At 40.3% G+C, this 13,117-nt stretch overlaps 1 protein-coding gene across 2 annotated transcripts in view; it reads right to left on the minus strand.

Moving 5' to 3' along the window:
- Nucleotides 1-13,117, minus strand: part of VWA2 (von Willebrand factor A domain containing 2) — a 1,170,846-nt gene that overhangs the window by 1,093,996 nt on the left and 63,733 nt on the right. The window contains exon 2 of one of the 2 annotated variants that reach the window (XM_044055934.1): nucleotides 751-926. The exons of the other annotated variant lie outside the window; for it this stretch is intronic. The gene's annotated coding sequence lies outside the window, so the exon portion shown is untranslated. The remainder of the gene's footprint in view (nucleotides 1-750; nucleotides 927-13,117) is intronic. 2 annotated transcript variants of the gene reach the window in all.

Here is a 13,117-nt window from a genome sequence, read left to right on the forward strand (position 1 = left end):
CCTGACCACGGCAAATTAACACCACTCCAAACTCTTTTTATAGAGACAAAGTACTGCATAAATATATCTATTAGGGTTACCTTCAATATCAGATCAATTACAAATGCAAAGATGCATACCTTGATCCACACAGATTCATTATGCATAAAACGGAGTGTAAGGGAAACAAATAAGGCTATTCCTATGAGACATAGGCCTGGAATTCCGTTACTTTGATCCCTCTGCTAGCATCTATGTCTACCAATGTAACAGGATCCATACTGGCAGAGACAATGGATACACAGTGTAAAGGCAAACACACAAAATATATCACACCGTTAATTGTAAGTCAGTAAAAACATTCCGCCAAATAATTTTCATCAAGTCAGTAATTTGCCTCCTGACTTGACCAGTCCAGCAGTAATATCACAGCCACTGAAAACAAACGCTAACAAATCTGTTATGATTCACTGCCTGACTTAAAATAACCAAATATCTGAAAGTTATAGGTGACAGCCCCTCCTACTATGTTATGTGAAACAAATTCAGTCGTGCCTTTATTTGAATCGTAGCCAATATAAAATTACCCAGTTGTCATTATTATAAAACGTGGAAATAAAAGTAAGAAAAATCAAGCCTTTGTTGCTCGGTGTATCTTTAGAAAGGAACAGTCTTAAATAATGTATTTAGCCACCTCAATGCCATGTACTTTGAAATGAAAACAAACAGAAGGAAAGGAATGCAGATTGAGAAGTAAGTACTATTGTGTACCTGAAAAGGTCTTCTTTTCTTAGCTAGGAATTAAGCGTGACAAAAACGGAAACTTGACCCAAACATGACACAGATCACGCCAATCTGCCTGCTTTCAGTCCATGAGGGGAGCTAGCTTTGAGTGCCACAAGGCAAACACATTCACTGTTCTCAGCAACCAGCTAAAAAGTGTTTCCCTACAAAAAAAAAAAAAAAAAAAAAGTTACAATGCTCTTCTAGTAAAAGCCAATACACAGACTGGGGCCTGCAATCTATCTGAGCTTGCTTCATTTTCAGCCAATCTTGTTACCATGGGAAAACACATAGTATAACCCTGTTACCACACCACATTAACACACTACAGATAATGTATTTAGTTACTTTATTATAACTTCGGGGGGTCCTGGCTGCTTGGACAGAATTATTCTGACATGTCAGCAAAGTACGTATTAAACATATAAAAGCCTGACAGGTATTGAAATGTCACATATATCATGAAGAAAATTAATCTACTGCAAAAGAATGTGTGATGATGAGAACTTAGCAGTTTACTAAAAGATATAGTTTTTATCATATATAAGAGCATTTACAAGATCAGGTAGGTGCTGTCATACCTTGATAGCCTAGCATGGGTGTGTAAAATGTGTTCAACACACACCTAAAATAAAAGTCTTTATAAAAATGACTGCAAATCAAAATAAACATGTCATTTCGTAAGTGTAATGACAAACACTAGGCTGTTCACAGAACATATATTCCTGATTGCACACACACGTGTAAGGTAGTCTGTGGGTATGCAGTAACACCTGCTCAAAGCATATACACAGATGTTTACTGCTTACAAACATAGCCATACACATATACAAATACACACACACACAAATACAGATTTTTTTTATTTATCTGTTAATTATGTAAAAGAAATGGTCGATCCTTTTCTGTCATGATGCAAACTTTAAGGACAAGGATCAGATAGAATACAGACACATATATACAGCGGGTATAACAAGTGTACACACCCCTGTTAAAACGCCAGGTGTTTGTGATATAAAAAAAATGAGACCACAATAAATCATTTCAAAATTTTTTCCACCTTTAATGTGACCTATATCCTGAACAATTCAATTGAAAAACAACTCTGTTAGGGGAAAAAATATAAAAAATAAAAAAACGTACAATAAGGTGGTTGCATAAGTGTGCACACCCTTAAACTAATACTTTGTTGAAGTACCTTTTGATTTAATTACAGCATTCATTCTTCTTGGGTAAGAGTCTATCAGCATGGAACATCTTGACTTGGCAATATTTTCCCACTCTTACTTCCAAAAGTGCTCTACATCTGTCAGATTGTGAGGGCATCTCTTGTGCACACCCCTCTTCAGGTCACCCCACAGATGTTCTATTGGATTTAGGTTTGGGCTCTGACTGGGCCATTCCAAAACTTTAATTTTCTTCTGGTGAAGTCATTCTTTTGTTGATTTGGATGTATGCTTTGGGTCATTGCCATGTTGAAAGGTGAAATTCCTCTTCATCTTCAGCATTCTAGCAGAGACCTGAAGGTTTTGGGCCAAAAGTGACTGGTATTTGGAACTGTTCATAATTCCCTCCACCTTGAATAAAGCCTCAGTTCCAGCTGAAGAAAAGCAACCCCATAGCCTGATACTGCCACCACCATGCTTCACCATGGGGATGGTGTTCTTTTGGTGATGTGAAGTGTTGTTTTTGCGCCAAATGTACCTTTTGGAATTGTGGCCAAAAAGTTCAACCTTGGTCTCATCAGACCATAACACATTTTCCCACGTGCTTTTGGGAGACGATGTATTGTTTTTCAAATTTTAGCTGGACCTGGATGTTTTTCTGTGTAAGAAAAGGCTTCCGTCTTGCAAACCTACCCCATAGCCCAGACATGTGGAGAATACAGCAGATTGTTGTCACATGTAGTGCACAACCAGTACTTGCCAGAAATTCCTGCAGCTCCTTCAGTGTTGCTGTAGGTCTCTTGGCAGCCTCTCTGACCAGTTTTCATCTTGTCTTTTTGTCAATTTTGGAGGGACATTCAGTTCTTTGCAACTTCACTGTTGTCCCATATTTTCTCCACTTTTTGATGACTGTCTTCACTGTGTTCCATGGTGTATCCAATGCTGTGGAAATGTTTTGTATCCTTCTCCTGACTGATACCTTCCAACAATGAGATCCCTTTGATGCTTTGTAAGCTCTCTGCGAACCATGGCTTTTGCTGTAGCAGGCAACTGAGTAAAGGTCAGGAAAATCCTACTAGGACAGCTGAACTTTATTTGGGGTTAAACAGAGTCTCTTTAATTGATGGCAGGTGTGTACCCAAGAAGACTGAATGTTGTAATTAAATCAAAAGGTGCTTCAACAAAGTATTACTTTAAGGGTGTTCACACTTGCGCAACCAGCTTATTGTAAGTTTTCTTATTTTTTTATATTTTTTCCTTTAGCAGATTTGTTTGTTTTTCAATTGAATTGTACAGGCCATATATCACATTAAAGGTGAGAAAAGTTTTGAAATTATTTATTGTGGTCTCATTTTTTTTATATCACAAAAACCTGGCATTTTAACAGGGGTGTGTACACTTTTTATATCCAATGTACATGTAGCCAATTTTTGTGTAGCCAAAGAACCAGCAAAGTCAGCATGTTTTTGGAGGTGGTAAAAAAAACAGAGTTGTTGTTGTGTATTTTGGCTTTTTCCCGGTTAGGGGTTGCCACAGCGGAACTCCAGTCCGCTAATGATTGGTAGTTGATTTTTACATGCTGAGTTACCAGCCCTGACGCACAACCTTCAATGAAGGTACACCCATTCACACATGTCTCCACGCAGAAGACACTCTAGCTGAGAATCGAACCGGACAGTGTCTTACTGTGAGGCGACAACGCTACCGCAGCACCACCACCACAGTTGGTAAAAAAACAGAGTAACATGCAAAAATCATGCAAACACATGGAGAACATGCAAACTATACTCAGAGACCTTAAGTCAGGACTGAACATAAACCTTGAAGCTACGAAAGAGAGCTCTTATCACTAAGTCAGCATGCTGCCCATTCAAAAATCCATTTTTTTAAGAAATTATATATATACATATTTACCCATACATCCAAATGTATATACAGACAAAGCCTTACATAGCCACACCACCACCACCACCACCACACACACCATACCTCTCAACCTTTTATAGCAAGAAATCTGAACAAAAAACATAAATAATGGGGGGACACAAAGGCCCAAAATAGGGACAGTTTTTAAACATTAAGAATAAGAAAAAAATCCAGTAATAAAACCAAACTTCCTTTATTGCACAATAATCCAGTAAGCGCTTTAGTCTCCTAACACTGAGACTTCATCAGACTGAATTACAAATTGAATACATTAAACTTAAATACTTAAATAACCCAGCCACTGAGGATGCACAAGCTAGTGCATTTCTTTGTGCCGGTCCCAATCCTGGATAAATGGGGAGGATTGCGTCAGAAAGGGCATCCGGCGTAAAATTTTGCCAAATCATAAATGCAGACAACAGTACAGATATACATACCGGTTCGGTCGAGGCCCGGGTTAACAATGATCGCCAACAGGGTGCTGGCGGAAATTGGGCTACTGTTGGCCGAAGGAGGAGAAGAGGGGAAAGGCATGCCCGAAGGCAGGTAAAGGCTAGGACTGTGATAGTGAGAGTTGGAACTTTGAATGTTGGCAGTATGACTGGTATAGGGAGAGGTATATGATGGACTGAGGGAAGGTTGGTATATTGTGTGTGCAAGAGACCAGATGGAAGGGGAGCGAGGCTAGGTGTATTGGAGGTGGTTTCAAATTGTTTTATCATGGTGTGGATGGGAGGAGAAATGGCGTAGGCATTATCCTGAAGGAACAGTATGCTAAGAGTGTTTTGGAGGTGAAAAGCATGTAAAATAGAGTGATGTTTATGAAGCTGGAAACTGATGGTGTAATGATGAATGTTGTTAGTGCATATGCTCCACAAGTTGGGTATGCAATGGATGAGAAAGAAAAATTTTGGACTGAGTTGGATGAAGTGGTGATGACTGTACCCAAGGGTGAGAGACTGGTGATTGGAGCAGATTTCAATGGGCATGTTGGTGAAGCGAACAGAGGGGATGAGGAAGTGATGGGTAGGTATGGTGTTAAAGGAATGCAGAAGGTCAAATGGTAGTGGATTTTGTGAAAAGGATGGACATGTCTGTGATGAATACATATATTAACAAGAGGGAGGAGCATAGGGTGACATACAAGAGTGGAGGAAGATGCACACAGGTGGATTATATCTTATGTAGAAGGGCCAGTCTGAAGGAGATTGGAGACTGTAAAGTGCTGGCAGGGGAAAGTGTAGTTAGGCAGCATAGGATGGTGGTTTGTAGGATGACATTGATGATCAAGAAGAGGAGGATGAATGTGAGGGCAGCACCAAGGATCTAATGGTGGAAACTGAAAAAGGGTAATTGTGAGGTGAAGTTCAAGGAAGAGTTAAGGCAGGCACTGGATGGCAGTGAAGAGTTACCGAATAGCTGGATAACTACAGCAGAGCTAGTAAGAGAGATGGCTAGAAAGGTGCTTGGTGTGACATCTGGAAAGAGGAAGGAGGACAAGGAGACCTGGTGGTGGAATGAAGACGTACAGGAGAGTATACAGAGAAAGAGGTTGGCGAAGAAGAAGTGGGATTGTCAAAGAGATGAAGAAAGTAGACAAGAGTATAATAAGATGAGGTGCATGGCAGAAAGACAGGTGGCGAAGGCTAAGGATAAGGCGTATGATGAGTTGTATAAAAGGTTGGATAAGGAGGGAGAAAAGGACCTGTACCAATTGGCTAGACAGAGGGACCGAGCTAGTAAAGATGTGCAGCAGGTAAGGGTGATAAAGGATAATGAGGGAAACGTACTCACAAGCGAGGAGAGTGTGCTGAGCAGATGGAAAGAGTACTTTGAGGGGCTGATGAATGAAGAGAATGAGAGGGAGAGAAGGTTGGATGATGTGCGCATAGTGAATCATGAAGTGCAGTGGATTATCAAGGAGGAAGTAAGGACAGCTATGAAGAGGATGAAGAACGGAAAGGCTGTTGGTCCAGATGACATACCTGTGGAAGCAATGAGGTGTTTAAGTGAAATGGCAGTGGAGTTTTTAACTCGATTGTTTAATAAAATCTTGGAAAGTGAGCGGATGCCTGAGGAATGGAGAAAAAGTGTTTTGGTACCAATTTTAAGAACAAGGGTGATGCGCAGAGCTGTAGTAACTACAGAGGGATTAAACTGATCAGTCACAGCATGAAGTTATGGGAAAGAGTAGTGGAAGCTAGGTTAAGAAGGGAGGTGATGATGATTAGTGATCAGCAGTATGGTTTCATGCCAGGAAAGAGCACTACAGATGCGATGTTTGCTCTGAGAGTGTTGATGGCGAAGTACAGAGAAGTCAGAAGGAGTTGCATTGTGTCTTTGTGGATTTAGAGAAAGCATATGACAGAGTGCCTAGAGAGGAGTTGTGGTATTGTATGAGAAAGTCGGGAGTGTTGGAGAAGTATGTAAGAGTGGTACAAGATATGTACGAGGGTAGTGTGACAGTGATGGATGCGTTTAAGGTGGAGGTGGGATGACATCAAGGATCAGCTCTGAACCCTTTCTTATTTGCAATGGTGATGGACAGGTTTGCAGACGAGATCAGACAGGAGTCCATGTGGACTATGAAGTTTGCAGATGCCATTGTGATCTGTAGTGAGAGTAGGGAACAGGTGGAGGAGACCCTGGAGAGGTAGAGATATGCTCTAGAGAGAAGAGGAATGAAGGTCAGCAGGACTAAGACAGAATATATATGTGTGTGAATGTGAGGGAGGATAGAGGAATGGTGAGAAAGCAGGGAGTAGAGGTGGCGAAGGTGGATGAGTTTAAATACTTGGGATCAGCAGTTCAGAGTAATGGTGAGTGTGGAAGAGAGGTGAAAAAGAGAGTGCAGGCAGGATGAAGTGGGTGGAGAAGAGTGTCAGGAGTGATTTGTGACAGACGAGTACCAGTAAGAGCGAAAGGGAAGGTCTACAAGAGGGTCGTGAGACCAGCTATATTATATGGTTTGGAGACAATGGCATTGACAAAAAGGCATGATTCTGAGCTTGATGTGGCAGAGTTGAAGATGTTAAGATTTGCACTGGGTGTGACGAGGATAGACAGGATTAGGAATAAGTATATTAGAGGGTCAGCTCAGGTTGGACGGTTTGGAGACAAAGCCAGAGAGGCAAGATTACGTTGGTTTGGACATGTGCTGAGGGGGGGTGCAGAGTATATAGGGAAAAAGATGCTAAGGATGAAGCTGCCAGGTAACAGGAAAAGAGGAAGGCCTAAGATAAGGTTTATGGATGTGGTGAGAGAGGACATGCAGGTGGTTGGTGTGACAGAGAAAGATGCAGAGGACAGGAAGAAATGGAAACAGTTGATCTGCTGTGGCGACCTCTAACTGGAACAGCCGAAAGAAGAAGAAACTTAAATACTTAAATCAACTTATCATATGGTTTTTCAGAGGTCAATGCCTTAACCCCTTCCTTCTCAAATATGCCACAAAATCCTCTCGGCTGTTTAGCCCTGGGGGATGGCAAGCATTGAGACTAACCTGCCATGAATACTCAAGCCACCCAAGTTCTTCCTCTGCATTAAATAGTGTTTCATAACCAGTAATAGCTCCTAGCACAATAAACTTGAAATCAATAGGGCAATTTCCCATTTTGTAATGTTTTCCCATGGCGTTATTTTCATTGCCAATCTCTACTGCCCTTTTGTGCTCATACATTCTTCTGTATAGTTCTCTACTGGTACGTCCTACACAAAATGCCCCACATGGTCTGCAAATAATTAAATAAACCACATATTTGGATTTGCACATACAAATGCTGTTACTATTAATTTTGAAATTGCTAACAACAATTTCGTTGATCCCTTCATAAATCAAATCACAAAAATTACTTGCATAACATTTTGCATATTACCATTACTTGCATTTGTTCATCTCGTACCCAACTGATTTTGAAAACATTCTTAAAACTTTTCCCTCTTTTGTGCATGAACCTGGTACCATCTTCAACTGCTTTATAAACCTCTTCACTGCTTTTTAAAATTTTCCAATTGTTATTAATAATTCATTTTATGGCTGCTGAATCAACACCATTAGAAATTTGCATAGCAGTCCTGTAATCTTTTTTGACATCAACTTTAGAAAGAAAATTGTCATTCTTCCTAAACTCACTTATCTCCTCAAATTTATTACTAACCAATTTCTTGGAATAACCTTTGGCTACAAATTTACAACACAAATTTTCACTTTCACTGTAAAAATCTGCATTATTAATAGTTAATTGATGGACCCTCATCAACTGCCCCTTTGCTATATTTTCTTTAGTACTCATAGAATGCATACTAGAAAAATGCAGGTATACAATATTCCGCATATTTTTTTGGTGATTTTGGTTGACAGCTTGCCTTTGTCTTTGAATATTGTTACATCTAGATATGAGATACTCATCTCATCCCATCCTGACGTAAACTGTAAATATGTACTGACACTATTAATGTGTGTTATAAAAACTCTCAAGGAGTCTAGTCCCCCTCTCCACACAATAAAAATGTCATCAATAAAACGTTTGCAACAAATAATGCCCATAGATTTGTCAACTAGAATGTGTATTTTTTCCCAGCCATTCATAAAAATATTGGCATAACTGGGTGCCATCGCTGCATCCATTGCCACTCCATTTTTTTGATGGTAGATATCCTCGTTGAACTTAAAAAAGTTATAACAAAGAATAACATCTAACATTTCCATTAGCAAGCTGATAGTGTTTTTGGAAAAAAGCCCTGAGGCTAACAACTCTAACCTGACCACTTCCATTCCCTCTTCGTTGGAAATTACTGTATATAAAGATCTTATATCTAAGGTGACCAGTAAATCTGAGTCCAAATCATTCATTTCCTTGATATTTTGAATAAAATCAAAAGTATATCTAATATAAGAGTTACTTTTTACTGCCACCTTTTGTAAATGTTTGTCAACAAAAATGGAAACAGCCTCTGTTTTAGTGCCCTCACTGGGTCTAAAAGGCAGGTTATCCAAATCTTTGTGGACTTTTGGAAGCCCAAAAATCCTACTAAATTTGGGGGACTTGTTTTGGTATATTTCTTCAGTTATTCTACCTGTATAGAACCATTCTTCAATCAGAGTATCAATAAAAGCATAAGACTTTTACTTTGTTAAAAGATACTTTTTCATAATAGGCATCATCAGCCAGCATTTGACATATTTTTTGTTCATAAAATATTCTGTCTAATACAACCAAAGAATTACCCTTGTCAGCTTTGCAAATAAGTACATTCTCATCATTAATTAAGTCATAAAACAACTTGCATTCATTTGCAGTCATTCTGTAATACTTAAAAGAACTCTGATTGTCCAACAGTTCAATTATTTGTAGCTCAGACATTGTCAAAAAGATTTCTAATTCCTTTCTCAGCGAGGGATTATAAGTGCTAGGTCTCATAAACAAATTGCAAGCATTATTATCATTGTTATTAAATAACAATTTGAAATTCAGCTTCCTAGTGAAGTCTCTCAGTTCATTGATAATATCACACTTATTAGCTATTCCAGCCAGAACAAAATTCCACCCCCTACTTAAAATGCCACAAATAGCGGCATCTAAAGATCGAGATCACAAATTTATAATTTTGAAACTGCAGACATTCTGTTTGAAATCAAAAGTACCTGAAGGAGGAATTATTTCCTCCATTTCTTCTAAGGCTTCTTCCAAAATGACTTGTTCTGACCTCCTGAGTTCATTGCCGTCACCTCCGTCCAAGTCCTGTGGCCATTCAGGCCCTTTTGGTAAACTTGCACATTCTGTGTAGAATGATTCAACTGAAAATGTGCATTGGTGTTATCAGGATAAGGCTTGCATTCAGCGTTTGTCTACATATGCTGCCCTCGTTGTGCTAAACGCTCTGAGTGTCTTGGCCCTCCTTCCTCATCAATGGCAGCATTTATTATAGGTTCATAGGTTCATACTAGGCTATCTGCCCTAGGGCATTTATAAGCCTAGCCAGAATGTGTTTGGCTTTCGCCACCCATTTTAAATTTATTTTGCTATGCCCTTTTTCGAGGTTAGTATACTGTGCCTCTGTCTAACAGTGACACAGAAGTGATACCCGGGGTAAACCTATGATCTCCCATCCACTCATCAAGATTCCTCTTGAAGAGAGTCAATGAGGGACTCTGCCTAAACTGGACTGGGATTTTATTCCAGAGTGAAGGGAGCCTCTGGGTTATGAATCTGTCCCTCCAGCATGTCCTATTTATTTCAGTGCTGAGGTTCAAGTTTCTCGAGCACGTAGCTCGATGGGATTTGGATTTTCTGAGGTGCAGCATGTCCATTAATTCCGAATTGGACATGGCTTTATACGTCAGGCACAGATTGCCTCTGAACAGGCGGTATGCCACTGAGTAGAGCTGGAGTTTCTTTAACCGGGCAGCATATGGCATCTGTTTGAGCCCTTTGATCCTTTTGGTGAGGTACTTTTGGGGTCTTTCCAGTTGCTGCAGGTGTCTGGTAAGGTACATCCCAAAAGGGGCATTGTACTCAATTATGGGCCTGATGAGGGATGAGTAAAGAGGCATGATGACCTCCCCTGATCTAGATGTGAATCCCTTCATGATTAGGTGGGCTACATAAAATGTTTTTCTAACCACTTTCGCCACGTGGTTGTCAAATGAGAGATTGCTATCAACTTGGGTCCCCAGGTCCCTAATTACTTCTTCTGTACTTAATGGATTACCACCTATGTGGTAATTTGTGGGCACTTTGTTTTTGCCAAAGGGGATGACTATACACTTTTTGGCATTTAGCTTGAGGCCATGGCTCTGGCACCAGTTGTCTGTTTCTATGAGGCCCTTTTGGAGGATGCTTGTGTCGGCTGGAGAGTCGATTATGGTGCCCAGATTGCAGTCTTCTGCGAACTTGGTCAGCCACAGTCCTTCCATGTTGGCCTGTACCTCCAAGAAATATATACCGAACAAGAGAGGTCCCAGGACTGAGCCTTGTGGGACACCATTTGTAACTGGTTTGGAGTCTGACATGGCTCCAGCAATTCTAACCATGTGGGTTCTGTCCTTGAGCCAGTTTGCAATCCATCTAGTGACATAGGGGTTTATATTTAAGCTGGTGAGCTTAACTATAATGCCCGAGTGGGGTATTGTATCGAAGGCTTTTGCAAGGTCCAGGTAGGCTGTGTGGAACACCTTCCCCTCGTCAATGGCCTTGGTGACTATTTCAAAGAAATCAACCAGGTTTAAGAGGCAGGATCTGCCCTTAAAGCCGAGCTGGGTAGGATCCAGTGTCTGTAGGTCCCCAATATCTTTATTTATGAGGTCCATGATAATCCTTTCCATAGCTTTGCAGACCAAGCTAGTCAGGCTTATGGGGTGATAGTTTCCAGGATCCGTTGAGGCACCACCTTTATGGAGAGGGACCACTGTTGCTGTACGCCACTCTTTGGGCACATATCCTGTAGTAAGGCTGAGATTGAACAGTAGTTTTATGTTTGGGTTTAGCTCTTCTTGGAGTTCATGTAGGACACAGCCGGGACACCGTCTGGTCCCATTGATGCTGTGTTTTTGCTTTGGAGAGGCGGCTCTTACCTGAGCATCTGAGATGTCAGGGGCAGCACTTTGCTGGGATAGATATTTGCCCTTTGGTGGGAGGGGAGAGAAGTTTGTGCTGAACCTGTCAGCTAGGATGTTGGCAATGTCTGTGGGTTCGGTGTATTTTTTGTCATTTTGGACTAATTCTGAGCATATCTGGGAATTACCACCCAGGTTCCTAACATAACTAAAGAAAGCCTTGTGATTATCCTTAGTGTCCTGTGCAATTTTTCTCTCGAAGCTGGCCTTAGACAATTTTATTTCCTGCTCCTGGGCTGGCTTCACCATCTCTCACTTTTGTAGGTTTGGCTGTCACTCTTATGTAGGCCACTCCTTCCTCATACTCCTTAAGGTCTCTTTGGAACTTTTTGATTTTTCGTTTGGACAAAAAGTCATTTTCTTTGATTAGCTTGTCCTGAATGAGACCAAATGTAGTATCAAAGTTGTCTGCAGTTAGTTTGTCCTTGAGTGAAAAGAAACTAGCATTGATTTTGTTGTTAAGTTGTTCAATTTTTTGCTTGTTCCAATTGGACAACATTTCCACATATTGTAGCCCCACTTTTTGGTTGAGTTTGACCCATTTATCTATGAATTCTTTGGGTAAATCATTGCCATTCGGCATTTTTGTTATCCTGAACCCTTTTGGCAGTCTTTTTCCAGCTTCTTGAAGGACTCACCGGCATAAAAAGAATAATTTTTCAAGTTCACTGCGTTATTCGATGTAGATAAAGGGTCTGCTGGTGGGGTTAAACAGTTAGATAATACCTCGCTAGTTCTTTTCGGCAAATTTCCATTTCTCGATGTTAAGCTGCTCGCCAAACCTTCTTGGTTAAGTACTATAGATCCACTAGGGCTGTCATGTGGAGTAAACCCTGTCAGAACAGCTAAAAAGCTAGATGCAGCTTGGCTCACAGTAAAACGTCAAAGATACACAGACAAAGCCTTACATAGCCACCCCTTACGGCAAGAAATCTGGACAAAAACATAAATAATGGGGGAGACACAAAGGCCCAAAAATATGTACAGTTTTTAAACATTGCTCTCGTAAACTTAGAAAGTTCATACAACAACAGGTTTTGCATTAGCATGAATTTTCTGAAGGGTATGAAGTCTGAAACACTCAAAAGACTGTAATTATTTTCTGACTTTGATCCACAATGATTTGCAAATGATTGGTTGGAAAACCAACATTTTATTACGAAAAGATAAAATAGGTGCGATGAAAATCTGGACAGCTGAGACGTATGGTATACACACCTACATAAAATAATGCAGCATATTTTTCCACTGAAATTGTGGATGTGCAGCTCGGTAGCAATTACAAAACCAGTTAGCACTAAAAGGAAATGAGCCAAAAAGTGCAGGACTAGAGGCATGCAAATCATCATATAATGATATGCAAATAAAAAGGTGCAATCTAATGAGTGCATGATAAGATGCAAATAGGGTTTCAACAAACACGTTGCAATTTCTAATCATTAGCAGAGAAGGCACTCAAGTAGTTACGTCTGAGTATAAAGACAAAGAGCACATCAAAATTTGCTAAGAATCATCTGTGATACATTCACAGAGCTGCAGCAGCTGCACATAAACAGTAATGTCTATAAGTAGCATAAGACCACAGGCAGTGTAACTGCAAATGACACATACCATCAGCTAATGCAGCAGCAGCTAACCACCACCTAAT

The sequence above is a fragment of the Protopterus annectens genome, chromosome 14.part0, assembly GCF_019279795.1.
Source record: "Protopterus annectens isolate FY-2018-M chromosome 14.part0, PAN1.0, whole genome shotgun sequence".
NCBI classification, from domain to species: Eukaryota; Metazoa; Chordata; order Ceratodontiformes; family Protopteridae; genus Protopterus; species Protopterus annectens.